Genomic DNA, 18,777 nt, shown 5'->3' with positions numbered 1-18,777 from the left:
TGCTTCAGGAGTGGACATTCAACGTAAACTGCTTTGCTTAGCAGCTGCAACCATGAATCTCAAACCACATACAGACAGAAGAGAGATAAGGTATCCACAAGAAACCTCCCAGGAGTCAAGATAACGACATTTCCTAAATAAATAAAAAAAAAAATAAATCTTCTTTTTCAACCCAAACCTTCAGATTTAGCTTTAAAAGAGCTCTATCAGATAAATTCAGCATTTCACAGCAAGACATAGAATCATAGAATCATAGAATAGTTAGGGTTGGAAAGGACCTTAAGAACATCTAGTTCCAACCCCCCTGCAATGAGCAGGGGCACCTCCCACTGAACCACTAAACCATGTCACCCAAAGCTTTGTTCAACCTGGCCTTGAACACCATTTGTCATAGAAATCTACAAAGAAAAAGAATCAGTTTAGAAACATGGAAGTAAAGAACCCTCCATCCTCTAGTCAGTTAAAATGTTCAAAATACTCAGTTCAGGGATTCAGTAACACTGGGCATTTTTATTTTTTGTCCTGTGAGATGTACAGGCAGCCTCAGCTTAGCAGCATATTGGTGATCTGTGTTCATATTGTCAAAAAGCACAAAGAAATATTCTTTTCAAAGAAAAGATGCTCTCTCCCTTTCTGGGCAAAATTTGAGCTCACATCTTGTGTAATGGTGTCTTGTGGGTTTAATTTTCACATGCTATTCTCAAATGTAGGTACACTTACAGCTGTAGAAATGGGAGAAAAAAAAACAAAAGTCGATGCAAAATATAGCACACTTCCAAAGACCAAATCATGCCAGAACGCAGCAACTGGAATCTTCAAGGAACCCTGGGGAAGTTCTTTTCCCCGTTTCTGCTGCCGCTCATAATGAACAACTTGGTTTTCCTCTACAAAATTCATTCCTTACTCTGCCAAAAGACTGCTGGCAAACATTTTTTCACATGAAACAGACAGTCTGCAATTAAACACTTGTAGATAGCTGAACTCAGTGAGTTATGAATGCTCTGGGACATATAAACAATCCTACAAGAATCGCTTCCATAATGTGAGTCAACAAAGTGAACAAGTTCTAAGCATTATTTAATAAATTTTAATTTAATAAAGCTACACTTCTCTCTCATTAAAATGGTATTATGAGAATACTGCACTTCCACAATATTTTTTAAAAGGTGGGCAATCAGCAAGAAAAGGCCATTTTTCATGTTTTACTCAAGATATAGAGGTTAATGTACCTCTAAGCACAGCTCAGGCTAAAGAGAAAGTGTGAAACCTGTAGAAAAAACCTGTTAATTCTTCTGGAAGCAGGATCTAAATATTTTTCCTTTTTTCTCCCTAAATAATAGCATCCCACATTTCTGTGTATCCTGAGAGACCATTCAATTCCCACTCTTTAGTTCTGTGAGTGCTGAAACAACCTGTATTAGTAGTTCTATGGTCAGGTGGACCAGCTGCTAACTTTTTTGTCATGATTTTGTCTTGTGTATCACAGAAGCTTTACAGCAGCAGATGAAAGACTCAAGGAACTTTTACATTGTTTGGCTGAGAAGTGGAGTGAAGCATTTGTGGGTACTGTGCCATGATAATACAGCTAGGCTGCTTTTTGGATCCAATACTGTCTTCAAATTGTGAAGATCTACCAGCACTGGACCAGTCAGGGGATTCATCTTGGCCAGTCCTTAGCATATTCAGCAATATGTCCCATTGCACAAGTGCAAGTCTCCTCAACTGATTCTTGTTTCTGAGCAGTCATCCATCAGCTCAAGTTCTGATGAGATGTTGACTGTAGTCTGCAGGTGTAAATGTAAGCATAATTCTCTTGCCTCTCCCTAGAAAAGCAGCATGACTCCAGCCTAAGAATACACACCAGCTCATGTGGGAGCAAGCTTAAAAAAAGGCTGGGAAACATTGAATATTTGGGTTTGATTTATAAAAAAATATTTTGACATTTCTGAACTGATCTTTTTCTAAGCATACTGGTCTCTGAAAATGCCAACTTGGGATGAAAATAGTTTTGAAAATATCAGCCTTTTTCCCTAGGAAGGAAATTTCATCTGTCAAGTAGCTGTAACATCCAAAACTAGTCAAGGGCCGAAATAAGTAGGAAACACATGCCCTAAATACGTACCTCTCTGTTTATTGCTGAACCCAAGGAATTTAGCTCAAATGGGAACCATTTGGATTGGGCTGCTTGCCTCTTTTTTTAATGGCCTAATTTTGCAGCAGTAGCCATGACTATCATAACAACCAAAACAAAGAAAAATATGGAGTTGGACTGAGAATTAGTACATTCTCTCTGCTCATGAGGGAGAAATCCAACCCAAACCTTCACTCCCAAACACATTGCTGAATTTTCAGGACGTTTGACTGGGGATTCATAGCTTCTAACTCAAGTTCATCTCTGCTACCAATTGTTATCAGATATCGCTATGACAATCACCCTGCAGGCTTCTATGTTTATCTAGCAGGTTTGTGCTCTACACCACCTTGGAGTTACAAAGTAGAGGAAAAGTGTCTTTAAGCCAAATTCTTTGTCCTCATAATTTTGGCAGCATCAGGGGATTCTGAATTAGCTTTTGTAGTTAAGCACATGCTTAGCTACATGCTGCTCTGATTTTTTACTTTCACTAGGAGTGATCACTGTCAGTTTCAGTAGGAAACCTGCTTTGTTCTTTTAACCCCGTGGTAGCAGGCTCCACTGAGTGTCTGCCTCCCTCCTATTCCTAAAGCCAGGGCCTGTACAATGCCTGCCCTGCATGGGTTTCACTGTCAGCAGCTCTGTTCAGTAGTTGAAGCAGAGGACTTTTCCCCCCAGCTATATACAGATATTTACATTCTTTGTTTAATAATGTACTGAATAGAAGCCAGAAGTATTAAAGTGTGTGACTCACCATCCAGCCTGATCTTTTCTTAAGGTAAGGAAACTTTTTCTGCCTCTCAAATAAAAAGAGAGAGAATATGAAAGAACAACAAACAGAACAGCATAGGCATGACACAACCATGTATGGATCTGTGAAAGTAAAGGTGCTAATATTATATTGCCTTCTTTCCAAAGGGTCAGGGTTTGATCATGTTCACATACAAATTTAAAAATTTCTCAACATTTCAGCTGAGGGTGATAGGTAATAGACCTTCAGCTTGGGAAGGAGCCTGCTCTTTCTCCTCCCTTCCACTACTTCAAGGTCTTTTGCAAAGTAGTTTTGTAGTTATCTCTGTTCCTGTTAGATGAATCACTTAACTTCCACCTGTTGGGCTTCTGCTTTCTTTTCTCACTTGAAATAATAAATATCTTTGAATAAGGGTTTCTTGGTTTACAGTAGGGTTAACATTTGCACTGGGGAAATACTTTAAGCAGAAGATTATTGCTAACAATCCTTATTTTCTGAAAGAAAAGTAAGCTGTTTCTTGGCAGCACCATCTGTGAGAAACGGGATCCTCCCAAACATTTGGGAAAAATCCCTACTGCCAGCTCCTACACATCACGTTATTTTTCCCCCCTGCAATGTGTCTTTTCTTAAACTAATAACTAATGTAGAAACCAACAGAGTCAACTGCAAACCTTATCATGTACTCACCATCCTGGATGTGAGTGCCGCAGCAATACTGATGCGCCAGGAACACTTGCCTTGCTGAGATCCCCTAGTATGGCACGGCTGTCCAGGTATCACACACATATATAATAGCATGGCAGAGCTAGCCCATTCCTATCTGTGGAAAGCTGTAAGAAGACAGTTTATTACATGTGGAAAGATTGATGCTTTAGATGGAAATCTCAGTGAGGTTTGAGACTGTTCAGAATTCAGAGTAAAATGCAGGGTGATATTAGCTGTATCCCTAGCATCAGCGCCTTGAGCCTGTAGTACAAAATAGAGCTCAATGTGCTGAGATCTTTAGAGTAAAGGCTGCTGTACTGTGTTTCTGTCCATACTGTCTGATACTCTTTTGTTCTACTCTGTTCATGGGTTATTTCTTTATTTTCAGGAACAAAGGGAAGGAGCTGGTGAGTTTCTGAAGCTTGAAACAGGTCAACTATGCGAGAGGGAGACAAATGATGGACACAACTGTAGCACAGCCTGTTCCCTCTCATCTCTATCCCTTCCAACTTAAAAACTGCTCAAAAATCCAGAAGAGGAACTGCAAGTGCTTGAGGTGCCAGGGAGTGAAAAGACTGATTTTTCATTGAATTCATTTTCTATCCGGAATTTGAAGGAAAAAGTGGAAATTAAATATTTGGAAGAAAGGCAATTTCTTTTCAGCTCCCCTAAGAAATAGGGAGAAATGGAGCTTGAACTTTGTGCTTGGAAGTGCCTCTTCTGTAAGGGAGCAGAGAAAATTTTAAGGGACATATTGGAGCTGTGATGAATGACTTGTGGTTGTGACTTTTCAGCAGAGAGAAGGAAAGGATGTTTTTAATTTCAGGTTCATGGAAAAATCTCATAAAAGAAGGAAAAGAATGGTAAACATGAACATGAAATGATTCAGGGGATTTAAAATGCAATGCAAAGCCTAAAAATGTGACCACTGACAACAAGGCAGACAAGCTATAAATGTAAGCAGTCATGAGAAGCTGGTCTGATATAAATGGCTTTAGGAATCTGAGAGGGAAAAATACATTACATTTGAGGTATTGAACCCAAGTCCTAAATAAATGCTTGAGAGACTCACTGCAGTATGTATTTCTGCTACTATTTTCATAAATTTCCTTTCCAGAAGAGTCTGTTCTGGACAGCACGTCTGACCTCCAGCATAACTCACACAGTACAGTTTCAGCCAGTCTTTTCTGCATTAAACCAGAAACCCGTAGTTGAGTTAGATGTGGCCAGTTGTGTTTGCTGTTAAAAATCCCAAGCTGAACCTTGTTTCAACTGCCAGCCACTGGGCCTTCATATGCCTTTGACTACTAGATTCAAGAGCTTTTTAGTTGTAATTATTGACCTTTCTTTTTGATGTATTATCCCTGGCTCTCCCCATTCCATCCACATAATGTAAATGTTAGTGAGGAGTAGAAAGTGGGAGAAGAAACCTCCTCTATTCACAAAGATGTTGTCCACTGTTTGGCACTCTGAAATATCTGGTTCAACAAATAAAGTAAGCTGCAGAAGATAACGGTTTGAGGAATAGAACTGTAGTGCATGAAAATGGTTTTATTTTTTCCCTGCTTAAATATGACCCCCATGAGAATTAGTGATGTTTCTGGAACAAGAAAGACCATAGCTGATCACGTTTATTTAAAATCAATTACTTCATCGATAACAATAGCTATTAAAAATCAGTGAGAGGGTTTTATTTCTTTGACTATCCTATGTCTCTATCTACCTGCATAGCATTAAAAAAAAACATTTAAAGATAAGTGAGAGAAAGGAAAAATTGTCCAGTATTTTGTGTTCAGACTTGTTTAAAAATTTAGTGGTAACTCTGTATTCAGCATGAGTTTGGAGTCAAATTTATTTTATACAGCCCATAAATTACCATATAATATGTCAAATTGCAGCACAGACTGATTTAAGTCATGCTTATTTGAAATAATTTTTGTGGGGTTTTATTTTTTTTGGTGCAAGTTTCTTGTGTCTATCTTTCCAAACTGCATATAAGTTTTCATATGACCTATTTTCATTTTTTTAAATGAAACTTTGGGATTAAATCTACTTAAAAGATACAAGTCTAGTTTCAACCACACATATCAAAGTTTTGCTACTACAGATTTTCCCTTTCGAGCAGCACTATAGTTCTCCTGTCTGTATTATAATCCTTGAGAAAGAAGTATGCATCTTTTTTTTTCTTTTTTTTTTTTTTTCAGAATCCTTCTAGGAAAACAGCTCACATCAGACAGGAGTATTTTCACCTTACTCTGTAAAAATAACTAGTATTTGTATGAAATAATAATTATGAGCTTTTAAACTCACGTTAAAATGGCTCAGCCAGTGCACACACTGCAGCCTGGACAGATGCCTAATAACATTCAGCCATGTTTCCTGACAAAACTGTACACAGCAACAGATGAGTCTGAAAAAAGTACAGCAATGAATTCCTGCAGATGGAGAGAGTTAAAAATTAAAAATAGGACCTTCAGAAAAAGAAGCAATATCAGGTGTGTGTAAGGTTTGGTTGGGTTTGGTTTTTTTTTGTCATCTTCAGTACTGATAGCAAACGTTATCTGCACCTGCAGATGAGATTCTGTGAAATTATTCACACTCTTTATGGGGAGGTATCTTTGAAGTTTCTTCTCATCACTGAAGAGGATTTCCGCTCTATGGATTTCATTATTGGAAGGTGCCTCCTGCAGGAACTTTTCATTATTCACCCCTCAGTATGCCCTGCAAGATCTTCCTATCAGCATGTTACCTATTGTCAGCTTTCCTATAGAATTCAATGGGGGATGGGGAGAAAGCCATCCACTGCCCATGCTCTGCACCGGTAACGTCATATTGTACTGTGGGCAAATTGCTCTTATGGAGGATATAGGATAACAGAACTAAATTGGATGAATATGGTGGTAAAACATTTTATTAATTTAAAATGTCTCTTGTGTCATCTTCTTCCAGGACTGTTTTAAGTTTTCAGATTGCTAGAGTGCCTTGACCTATAAACTCATTGCTTGTCTTCATTAATGCTTTGACAGAGTTGCTATAGAAAAAGACATACACAAAAATCACAGTAACTGCTTTTTCATGGCCAGTTTATTGACCCTTTATTGCGGCCAAAAATAGAGATGAAGTATTATGTTTGTTTATGGTGTTAACTGCTTGCCTGCTGTTCATTGATTCTGCTATTTAGTCACTTTTTAGACCACAAGAAAATAAGAGCAGAAGAAAACTATTTAGGCATTGCAGCTTTACATAGCTGCACTTCCATTGCCATAAGAACCATATTGGAATTCCTTAAACAATATATTTCAGTGAAAAAAAAATTACAACTTTTGAGACTGTCATTTTTGCATACTCTACATCACCAGCTATCACAGTTTCAATGAACTCACCCAGGCTCCTTCTCTGACTGTATGGGCAAGCTCAACATGAGGGAATTCCAAACATAATTGTCTCTTTTGGGGCCCTCTGCAAAGGGATCATTACAAGCAGCAGGTCTTTTGCTTTCTTCCTCATATGGTGTATGCTGTAAATAAACTGTATTAAAAGCTTACCAAGATTTCCTTCTTTCTGACTCCTCTCACAAGGTCCTGAACCCATGGTAGAGCTCAGCAGAGGGGTAATGCTGATGTCAGAAGAAAGACATCAGTGTTTATAGTGAATTGCTCTTCCCTGCTGTTTAGCAAATCACTTACAAGCTGATCTTGATTTCTTCACATGGTTTTGACATTTTTCAGTATTTGCCTGGATAATTACCTGGGAGCATGTCTGATCTGCTGTTTGTCCTGATGGCTCAGTAGCCAACTTCTGTGTTGTACAGCTGGTCACCTAATTAATGGAAGATAACTTTTTTTCCAGCTGAAGAATATAACAGATATATTCCGGATAGGAATTTTGAAGGGAACAAGCAGGTGGAGTAAAATTTAAGGAACCTGTAGGATTAAGAAATATTTTGTGGTTTGTTGCAGTTTTATTATTCCTCACTAATCTCAGTATGGCATCATAAGTAAAAGCAAATTGTGCTGCTGCTTTTTATTAATGAAAATATTAACAAATGTGAGCAAGGAAGATCTTTCTTTTCTTAATTTTCACTTTCTCATCTCTAGCCAAAGCACTGTTCTTGCACTGTCACTCAGCATTTGCAACTGGATACGTCTGGAATGATCTTGTTAAGCGGAGAGGCATCATATAAAGTTTAAAAATATACAGTAAGAAAGAGGGTGGACTTCTGAGCAATCTGAAGAAATAATACTAGTTCCTTCTTGAAGAGATGTGGGCTTTTTGTCAGTTGTCTCTCAGCCCAGAAGCTTGTGGCACAGGCTGGTTTCGATCTTCAGTCACACCCCGGCATTTTCCAGTCAGAATCAGAATCACATCAGCCACATTTCTTAGATTTGCTCTTGATTGTGTCTTGCCCCACACTACTTTTCATTAGGAAGGCATCGCCCTTGACCTGTTTGAGAAGTTAATGACTTTTCACTATTGTAGTAAAAAATACTCACAAGTTCTTACAAATATTGATGCTACTTGCGCACTCTCTTGTTTGTCATGCAAATAGGAGAAAGACTCTTATCTCTTCCTTCTAGTCTGGCAAATCTGAACTGCTTCATTTTGCCATTGTATTTAGGATGCTGGTTATATGTTTGTATGTGTTCAGCTGGACTAAGAATTTTTCAGTTGCTGTTTTTTCTAAGAACTGTTATATTTTAATTCTCCTTCCTTTTCTGAGGTTCTATCTTACAATTGAATTTCTGCTTTCATCTTGACTAGGTTAATTGTACAGTCTAGATTCATATAGTCTCAGCATTCTGCTTGGAAACCAGCAGCTGAAATCCTGCTTGGATGCTACAGCCCACTGCCTACAGGGAATGTCCTCTGTTCTAGCAGTGCTTTGTCATCTATTTTACTTTTTATTGTGTGTTTGAGGGGGGAACTATCATATTGCTGTTGCCTTTGTGTTTTGTTTTTTTTTACTTCTTATTCACAAAATCTATGTGAAAGATGGCAGATTTGGGGTTTTATTCCCGAAGAACATGCTGAAAGCTTATTTCTCCCTCTAACAATAAACTTTATCTTTTATTTTCCCTTGGAAATGGATTTGATCAATGTGATTCTGTATTCCAAACTGGAAGATGATGTGGATCCTTTGCCTCTTACTGATGCCTGTTAAATGCCCACTTGAGAGAATTTCTTTTCACTTTTGCAATTCTTTATGCCCTATATATAATTTTATGGTGATTTCTTTCATATCTGAAGTAATCTTGAATACATTGACCTAAAAAGCCTTGCTGATGAAAGTTTGTTGAAATACAAACACTAGTGTAAGATTGTGTCTTCTCTTTGACACTATAGCTGCGGAATATCCACTGGAATCCACACCAAACAATGGGGTCAGGAGGGTATAGATGAATCAAAAAGTGTTAGATACTCAAAGAAACACCTCTGGCTGAAGCAGGAAATATGTACAGGAAATACATATTAGCTAAACAATGTTGTAGAAACATGCAGGACACAGTAATAGATTATAAACAGTATAGCAGTTATACTGGACATAATGGAGTGAGAGGCAGCAGCACTAATGGCCTTTTTCCTCATGCCAAAGTTATCACAAAAACCTGATTTTGGTTGAAACCCTAATAACTCCCAGTCTCATAAGAAAGCTTGAACTTGATGAAACAGGACATTTTGATGATATTTTATTTAATTGACAGTACTTTGAAATGCTTAAATAACAAGTTAAAGTTTCTGACTTCAGAGAACATTGACAGAGCAAACTAACATTGTTAGCTAGAAAATGTAGTAACCAGGATGTTAGCTGATCTGGAATCATTCCTAGCACTTTTCAATAAGGAAGCTCAAATTTTTAGAACACTGTGTAGTTCAGAAGCAATCACTGGATGTTCTGCTGGATTTTGCTTAATCCCTGGTTGGACTTGTTCATCTCCATTTAGTAGAAATGCATACAGACTAAAAATAAGCAAAGGATGTGCTATGATTACCATGTTAATCCAAGGGGTTTATTTTCATCCTGTTTTCACTCTCTCTGTCTTACATGTACACATTGTCACAGCTCAGACAAGTGAGCACTTCAGTGAAAGGGCCTTTCTTTGGTAACATCTTGGTCTATGTTTTGTATACCTATTTTTGATGGATGACATTCATACATAAATACTTTTTGCTCAAAAAGAATATAAACATAACAAAAGCAAGTATTGTTATTTGCCCACTTTCTCCCTATTTACTTAAAATATGAATTGTTTGTACTGCTGGCATTCCTAGGGACTCCTGATCTTTGCGCATGGACCCACTATGTAAGCACTAACCAAGCATACAGTAAGAAGACAATCTCTGCGTTAGAATTCAGGGCTGTGGCAAGTGAAGGAAAAGCCAACAAATTGGGATTTCTTGAATAGGACATTAATCTATTCTTACACAATTGTGTATTTTAGCTGTTTCATATTTCTAATTTAATTTACAGTTCATAAACACTTTGCGCTGGAACAAAAAGTTCCATGTTACAATATTAATATTGTATATCATATTAATGGCACATTTTTATAGGTATATTACAAAAGTTTTGTATGCCATTTAAATCCCCTGATTCTCCTTTAGCTAACATGTAAATGCAACTGAGTGCTTCTGCATGTAAATGATGGCTTGAAGCAGATAGTGCCAGAACATGCATTTGAGAGAATTAGTATTTTTAGCACATATTCCAATTTGAGAAGGTTTTGTCCATGCTGGAATACTTTGTTTTCTCTGCTTGACATTTTGCCCAGGATCACCTGAAGCAGCAAACCATTCTAGTAACCCTCAATGTTAGTCCATACTTAGGGTCCTTCGAATTGGTGTTGCCTGTTCTACATATGCAGCATAATTCAAGGTCCCAGGGATCTCAGTGTAGACAAGGAGTGTCAATATATATATGTATGTATACATATATACACACACTCTGGATTCAATAAAAATACTAGCTGTTATTGAAGACACTGAGAAACAGTCAAATCCTTGGAAGCAGAAAGAGGAAATGGCAGTGACGTCTATCACAAACACCAGCAATACAGGATAGGAAAGGAACATAAATAACAAGGTAAGTCTCATGCACAAATGAAACAACACTGAAAACAACATGGGGACTGAGGCAGCAAATTGGGTAGAGAGGGGCAGGGAGGATGGATTTTGTTATTTGATTCCTTCTGTAATCAGGGTAACATAACTGCAGTTTCTGAGTAGTCACAGCTGTTGGGAAGAAATGAAAGAAATGGCTAACCACTACTGTTAAAGAAAAGGGTGACAACACATTTATAACTGGCTGCCAAAAATGCTTTATTGATAAAGAGCTTTTCATGCACATTTGATATTTCCGCCTTCTGAGAAAAATTAACCAATGAATCTCTGAGTGGAAATATGCAGTTTTCTAGGATGAGAGAAGTCATAAATGTACCTTTATGACTATTCAGGAATTTAGTGAAAGCAGTAGTTTTCCACAGACAAGACAGATGATGAGGTAAAATCAGGGCTTATTTTATTTTTCTGATTTCATTTTTTAAGTCAGATTTGTAAAGATAAAGCATTTGGAAGAAGATTCAAGTTGCTAAATAGCATAGATTATTATTTTATTAGTTTGCTGAGAAAGATAAACTGCATTGCAGATATTTCTTCCAACAGCTTAGAAAAACTAATTAGATTCTGAGAGTTTTGGAATAAATTCCATCTTATTTAAATAATTTCCACTTCAATGAAAACAAACCAAAACAATACAATAAAAAAGGAAAAAAAAACATTCACTCTGCCTTGATGATGTTGCTACCAAATTTAGGCACTGGATGTATGCAGTTACATCATTGGGAATCTTTTACATGAGACCTTGGTACGTTCCAGTCCCAGTCAATGCTCGGGGGATATGAACACTGTGTTCACGTACAGGTGTTCTCCATCTATGGCTGGAAATTCCAGCTTGCACAGATTCCCGGCCAGCCTCTGCACTGGTGCAGCTCAGCCCTCAGTACATAACTGGGACAGACTGCACCACCACAGCTTGTTCTGCCAGGAGCCTTCCTTTGGGAATGTCAGGAATGCCCTCACCATTTATTCAGCAGGAAGCTGTTGGCTAAAAGCACACAGCAGCAATTACGTGTGTTTCTTTAACAAAGAAATTTGGGTTTCTTCAAAACAAAGATGTGCTTCTTAGTTATGTGGGTAGACAATTTGTTTGCAGTGATATTAAGTCCTTTAAACAGAGATCAGCTTTTGCATATCTATTTTTATTGTTTGTATCTTGCATACAAAGTGATGTATTTTAGGCCCACTGTAGCTGATCTCTATTCTGAAATAATTTCAACATATTAGAATCTAACAATAGTTACAATGATGAATTATTGTGGAGAATGGCAGATCAGAATTATAAGAAATAATAAGTTTAAAGACAATTTTTTTCTTACTGTCTTGTGTTAAAAACAAAAAAATTTAAAAAATCTTAAAAATCAAGATAATAAGTGATTCATATAGGTGCATGATGCTGGACAGCCAATAGTGAGGAAGGACCAGAAATTTGCTTCTGAGATCAAGTTATAATCCATTTAGAATGTGAATATGGTTTGACAGTGAAAAAAGATAATAAATCTTTAACTTTGAGTGTTTTTTTTAATGAGGAAAAGTTTATATTAGCAAATTTATATATTAAGTCATCAAGAGGTGTAAAACTGTGAGGCTGTCCATAAGCAGCTCTATTAGGAAAATGATAAAAAAAATCCAGACAAATTTTCAGCATCTTACAAAGGTGCACTGCTATGGCTTCCTTGGGGCTTGTTACTGCAAGTGCTGAGCGCTCCAGCCTAAAGGCACTAGTCCTATTAACTTCAGTGGTATTAATTATGTGTGTAAATCTAAACAAGCCCTTAAATTGTCTGAAGATTTGCCACCTTCCAAGTTCAAGCATTTGCAGCAGCTATGATGCAAACAGTAGTGTATGTGGACAGCACAGGACACAGAACAAACTGGATAGACTATTAGCTAAAACCATTTTTTCTGTCCTTTTTCTGAGCTAGAATTATCCCAAGAGATTTTATGAATTAAGACCATAGTCAAAGGTAGCTGTTTGTGAGGCACATATACATTGCTCCTTTCTCATTGCAGTATGCGGTATGTACTTCTAGCATGTAATTTCTTACCATGATGGGAGGCTTGTATTCGGTATTTTGTCTGGTAATTTGACTGCCAAGCCTGAAGAGACAAGGTTCTGCGTAAAAAACTGTAGTACTGCACCATCACGTCTGCATGAATGCATCTTTAATTATGCATTTAACAACAGGAATTTGTGGATAGGATAGCAGAGAACAGCTGTACTCTCTGAAGTAGGTTCCTGCCTGTTGCAGACTATGATGATTTTGCTTCTTTACCCTGCAGCTTCTAGGCTGGTGTCAAATTCAGGTGTTTCCTTCCTTGTTTGTGAATCATTCCTCCTCCACCACAAACCTCCCCCTCCCCCCCCCCCCCCCCCCCCCGAGAAGAAACGAGTAGTACAGCTGTTGTCATGAAAATCCTATGCACTTTTACCTAAGTTTATTTCCTATGTTTATACATATATGTGTGCTTGTGAGTGTACGCACGCGTTTTTAAGTGTGTGCATGTTTCTGTGCGCAGAGTAAAACTGAAAGGATATAGAACACACTGCAGAGGCTTTCACTTTACCACAGAAGCAGGATATAGTATTCTTCACAGATATAAACTGTGACCTGGGGCTTGACCTAGGGTTAAAACTTCAATGAATATCCAACTACCTAAATAATTTCTCTATTTTAACTGGTCTGATACACTGCCTATTCCACATAATTTGACTGAAAGCCAGGTATTTCACAGATTAACCAAAGGGTGTTTATGTGACCAAAGAGAAATAAAAAAAAATCAGCTTTTGGCCAGTAGCTACAATATGCATACAGACATACATATGTGCATATGCACTGACTCTAAAGATTATGTCTCCAATTTCTGTATAGCCAGTGGTTTGAGAAAACTGATTCTTACTCCTGGGATGAAAGTATGTACTCCATGTTTCATCTTTGCTGGAATGAATTCCTAACAAAAATTTCCAATTACACTGGGTTTCCTCTGAGACAGTAGAACAGTAGACCATGGATGACTGAAATTTAACTAACTGGATCACTGAAACAACAAATGCTCCTTTGCTGTTAGCTTTTGTTTAGTTTGACAGACCAAAAAGAGGCATTTGGAAACCGGTATTTTTTATTTAATTGATTATGAGACAAGTTACATCATCTTTGCCATCTCTGTTATCACTGGCAGAAATTCATGTATTTTATCATTTGTTAATAGAATGGTGAACAGTTAACATACAATTCTTTATAGCAGAATATTCTCATGTGGTCTTCATTTTCTGGTTTGGAATCACAGAAAGATTACTGCTGGCATTTTACTAAAAAGACTGATACATCTTTGAAGTGGAGCGAAGCCTCTGTCATCATGTTCTAGCAAATAACACTACAAATCCTGATTAAACACTTTTCGTGAATTTTCTTTTAATAGGCTTTAATTTTGCAGTAGGAAAAAGAATGTAAGGTAATGATTTGAAAAGATAAAATACCACATGCTGTTTTGCAGGAACTGCATGCTAACTCTGCAGGAAGCAAAGGCATCTGAGCAATAAATTGTGTCATCACTATCTCTGTTATCTCTTAATAAATGTGGAAAGAATATTGCAAAGATCTCACCAGACATTCTCTTTATTGAATAAAGTGAAACAGGCATGAGATTTTCTGGTTCATTTAGCATTTTCTTGTGAAAGAAAGTTGTAAAGTTTTATATTTACCATAGGTTGCTTTTGCAAATATAACCATCTCCTTATAATTTGGAAAGAGAAAGAGCTGTCTTTTGCTTTCCGTGTGTGTCTGCATGACATGCACATGTATCAAGTATCTTATTCTTCTCAGACTCTTATTCTCAACCAGTTGTTCCTGGCCACTGGTAGAAGTAGGCAGGGTATCGATTCTGTGTGCTGGTAAGGAGTGTGATCTGTTTTATGATATACACAATGACATTGATGAGCAGGCCAAAGGAAAAGCAATAAAACTGTTGTATTCACTCATATCCTAACTGCATGACTGCACAAGATGCCAGAGGCTTTGTTGGGCTGTTTTTACTATGTCTATCCAGCTTTCACACACACACCACACCCCCACACCCCCCCCATTTGCTGGCTCAGTTGTACTGATAATATATCAAGGAGAAAATAACAGTCCAGCAGCTCCAGAGGTGCAACTTTAGTATTATTTATATTCTTAGTATAATTGAGACAGAAAACAAGTGTTGTTATAGGAACAATAGAACTGGAAAATGTTATAGATTGGAAAGTAGTTCCAGAGTATGGGTTTCTTAAAGTTAGGGCAACACATGCCATACATACTCAAGCATGCAACTCTAAGATGAATATAGAAACACAGAACTGTAAGTTCAAGAGGATCACTGAAGTTCATCTATTGTACTGCTCAGAGCTTGCCCATTGTACAGCATCAGAAAGGCATCCTTTAAATCAGGCCTAAAGACCACTTTCACATCAGACCAGTTCTGTAGAGTATTAAAGGGTGAATTATTTTCCAGATAGTTAAGGGATCCAGAGAACACAGGAGAATTACTGAAGTGCTATAATATAAACGAAAACAACAGAGAAATTGCTACTGCTGTCACATTGCTTCTGAGCTACAATATAGTAAGGAAAAAAACAACTTAGCTTGTGTCCAGGAGTAGTATTCAAGCCAACAATAAAAATGTAGAAGCTCTCACTGGTTGTTAAAAATCAAAACAGCAGACAAACCCCATAACATCAGCCTCCCCGTGTACTAGATGAAGCGTAAGTTGTGACTGCTTCAGCAAAACAACGGATACCTTAGATGCATAAAAATAGCTTTCCATTCTACAGTATAGATTATTTTTATGCCAGGTGACAGAATTAAAATCATCTATGCTGACTTTGGGCAGCACAGTAACCTTTTTCATTGTTTAGGAATGTTTGAGATATGCTAATAATGGGAGAAATCCAGATGATCTTAGACAGTGGCATGGAATAGTAGCTTGTTATAGGACTTTTATAGATTTGGCTGCTTCTCCTCACATAGTAAAAGGCAGAATCAAAAAGGTCTGGAACACAGATCTGTAAAATGGCTACTGCCTTAACTGTTGGTTGGGTACAAGCAACAAGAAAATAATAAAAAGATATAAACCATCTGCTTTTATATGAGATCGTACTCCAGAAATTGCCAGACTTGCCAGAGCTGAAGTTCACTCAAACATTTTCCTTCTAGCTGCTTGAAATCTAAAATGTATGGATAGAATTGCAAGGATAAAGGGAAGCCAAGAAAGTTTTGTCTTGAGTTTTCCACACATTTGTCCTTTCTTTCTTGGAAATGCAGGTGATCTTGCTATAAATGCATGGTAAACAGTATCTAATATAAAATATCTACATACATCCATCTGGTTTCAATATTAAATAAAGTTTATATAACATGCAGCAGCTTTATTGTTCAGTGAAGGATACTGTGATACTGGAATAGTGAGTATTAAAATGCTACTTTTGAGGACTAAATAAAAGATACATATATTTAAAACATTTGGTCTGCTATTCTGAGTATATCTGGAATAGCTGCTGGTCCTATTCATTATTAGTATTTGCTTCATACTGAAGGACTGTAACACATGCTGTATTCTGTTCACCTCAGCTCAGAAGGAGCGTTTCTCAAATTTGACATTATGTGACAATAAAAAAAAAAAAAAGAAAGAAAAGATGCTTCTAGTTTAGTCCATCTTATTTTGTATTCTGTTAATTTATGAGAAAGTATGCACAACAAAAAAGATCTGCTACCCTTAGTGACTGTACTGCAGGCTACACTGAGGTGGCATGCCCTCTGCCTCCAAGTTTACTTCTCTTTCTCCTATGTTTTGTCATGGAATGATGTACTTTTTCAGTGCTGTCTATCTAACTTATTTTTTTCAGTACCTTTGTCCTGGTACCTTCCTTTTAACTGGAAAGTTAAAGACGGAGTAGGAAATACTTGCTCCAAAAAAGCAGAAACTGAGTTCTTCCAGAAGTTTGTAATGCGAAAAAAAGATTCTCTCCCTTTTAATGTGGTTTGTTGAAACTTGTTTTCTTTCATGTTTTATAATAAGCTGTGGCATTTAACGATGCCTTCAATAAACATCACTAACATTTTTTCCTCTTTAGATGCCAATGATTAATGTTTTGTATGTATTCAAAGAATTTGTTTTATGCCACAACCACAACTACAGCTTCCCACAAAAACAATTCCTAGCTAAACCCTCTATTTACTTTAGTGTTTATTTGATGATCAGTTGTCTATTGTCTTGCAAGCAACAAAGTGAGCATGTTCACCAATTAATGGATATATTTAGATACCTTTCTTAACAAATTCATCCCCTTTGTTTGGTTAGTAAGGACAAAAGAGAATCTTAAATACATGCCAGCAATAGAAGCTGAAAACAGTTTCTTCATGCTGCTCATTTTTAAAAATAGGTTGGTAAAATGAGATGTGTCAGGGTGCTGCAGTTAGGTCACTGTCAAGGCCATGCTGTACTCATTTTTTCTGTTAGACAACAGTGGTCCTCAGGGTTTGTCAAGGCAGGAATAGCATTTATGGACATTTCCAGGCCAAATGTGTCAGATGTTTGTGGTTGAAGAGCTAGGCCTAAATGATCAAGTGTTGCCATTTGCGCACATCTGATATTCAAACTTGGTGTAATTTATCATGCGAAGCAGGTAGTGTGCTCTGCAAAAACAAAACATTATGCTTCTTTAGTGCATCCTGACCTTTTCAGCTACCCTTGCTATGGAGGCTATGACACACACTAATGATGTCTTCCCCACCTGACACAACAACGTCAGTGCATGCTTCAGGAAGAGTTTCTTCACAGTAAATATGTTCCTGTTCCAGTAAATCTCGTAATGAGAGAAATGAATCTTTTCTAGATGCATGAATGTAGAGGGAGGAATTTAAACAGAAAGCAGAGCTGTTGATTATTCATCAAGGAAACATTTTATATGCACAGGATTCCTTTACCAAAACTTGTACGTTAGCATATTCAATTTAAGTTGTGCAGAGCTCACTTCCCAAATGTTGTACAGTCTGGTGTCATTTCCCTGACCTTGTTTTTCTTTTAGGGTATAGCAAAAGAGTAAAAGCTTCTCACCTCCCATATTACCTGACTGGTTTCTTTGTGGCAAGGATAAGAAACCTACAGCTGATCAGCCTTTACTTCTTACAAGTTACCACATAATTTTGGGGGATATTAAAATCAGATGCCATGAAGTAGGAAACAGTATAACCTGGTAACAGTGTTTGAAGGGTTTCTTCAGTCCTCAAGAAAGAATAAGGTCCTCATACATGCTCTATGGCCACTCATAAAAAGAATGTGCAAAATGTACAAACAAGAGCAAAGCCAGGATGAGGCCCTGACATACTGGGGGCTATGCCCTTAGCCAGAGAAAAATTCACTGGCTTTCATGCACTAGAGAGTGCCAGTTCATAAACTCAGCTGCACCAGTTCACACTCTTGACATTACATTTCTTTCAGCTACTGTTAGAATTGGACCTGATTTCAACTTACAAGGACTCTTTTTTCAGGCATATGATTTCAAAATGTTTAAACAACACAACTTTAAAATAAGCAGAAAGCAAAAGAGTTAATAGATTTTCCACTTATTTTCATCAAGCTCAGTGGCAAATAAACCCTCAGCTGTCAAGCAGACAGCAGCTTAGCTTTGAAATGATGGAAGGTGGAACCTGCTCATTTCCTTGCATGCCTCTTTATAGCCAACAGTTCATTCTCTAAAAATACGAGTTAATATTGAAATGCAAATTATTACATCTGAAAGGGTGTTGCCCAGCTTCAGAGAGCCTCTGTGATTTATATCTAAAACCCAAAAAGTGTAGCTGAAAATAATATGCTACACCAAACCCCAATAACTTTGTCTCTCTTATATTCTCAGTCTTGTTTTGCTTGGAGAATTGGTACATGGAATTTTATCTATAAATCAAACTCCTGGAAATAAACTTGCTGAAATCACAATCAGAATCAAATATTTATGTGATGATTTTTTGTGAAAAGTTCAGTAAATACGTTGTCATCAGCTAGATTCTCAAGAAAGCATCCCAGGAAAAATATCATTCAGTCA

The 18,777-nt window shown here is 37.3% G+C and overlaps 1 protein-coding gene and 1 long non-coding RNA gene across 2 annotated transcripts in view; both read right to left on the bottom strand.

Annotated features, from left to right (window-relative positions):
• Nucleotides 1–18,777, bottom strand: part of LOC134163987 (uncharacterized) — a 612,365-nt gene that overhangs the window by 520,069 nt on the left and 73,519 nt on the right.
• LOC134163990 (uncharacterized) overlaps nt 15,067–18,777 on the bottom strand; it is a 131,538-nt gene continuing 127,827 nt past the window's right edge. Inside the window, exon 3 of the long non-coding RNA XR_009964941.1 lies at nt 15,067–15,158. This is a non-coding gene — a long non-coding RNA (uncharacterized LOC134163990). The remainder of the gene's footprint in view (nt 15,159–18,777) is intronic.

This window comes from Pezoporus occidentalis, unplaced genomic scaffold (genome assembly GCF_034315485.1).
Source record: "Pezoporus occidentalis ecotype Australia unplaced genomic scaffold, CSIRO_AGI_Poc_V1 ctg21, whole genome shotgun sequence".
Taxonomy (NCBI): Eukaryota; Metazoa; Chordata; class Aves; order Psittaciformes; family Psittacidae; genus Pezoporus; species Pezoporus occidentalis.
This window is presented reverse-complemented; position numbering and strand designations above follow the sequence as displayed.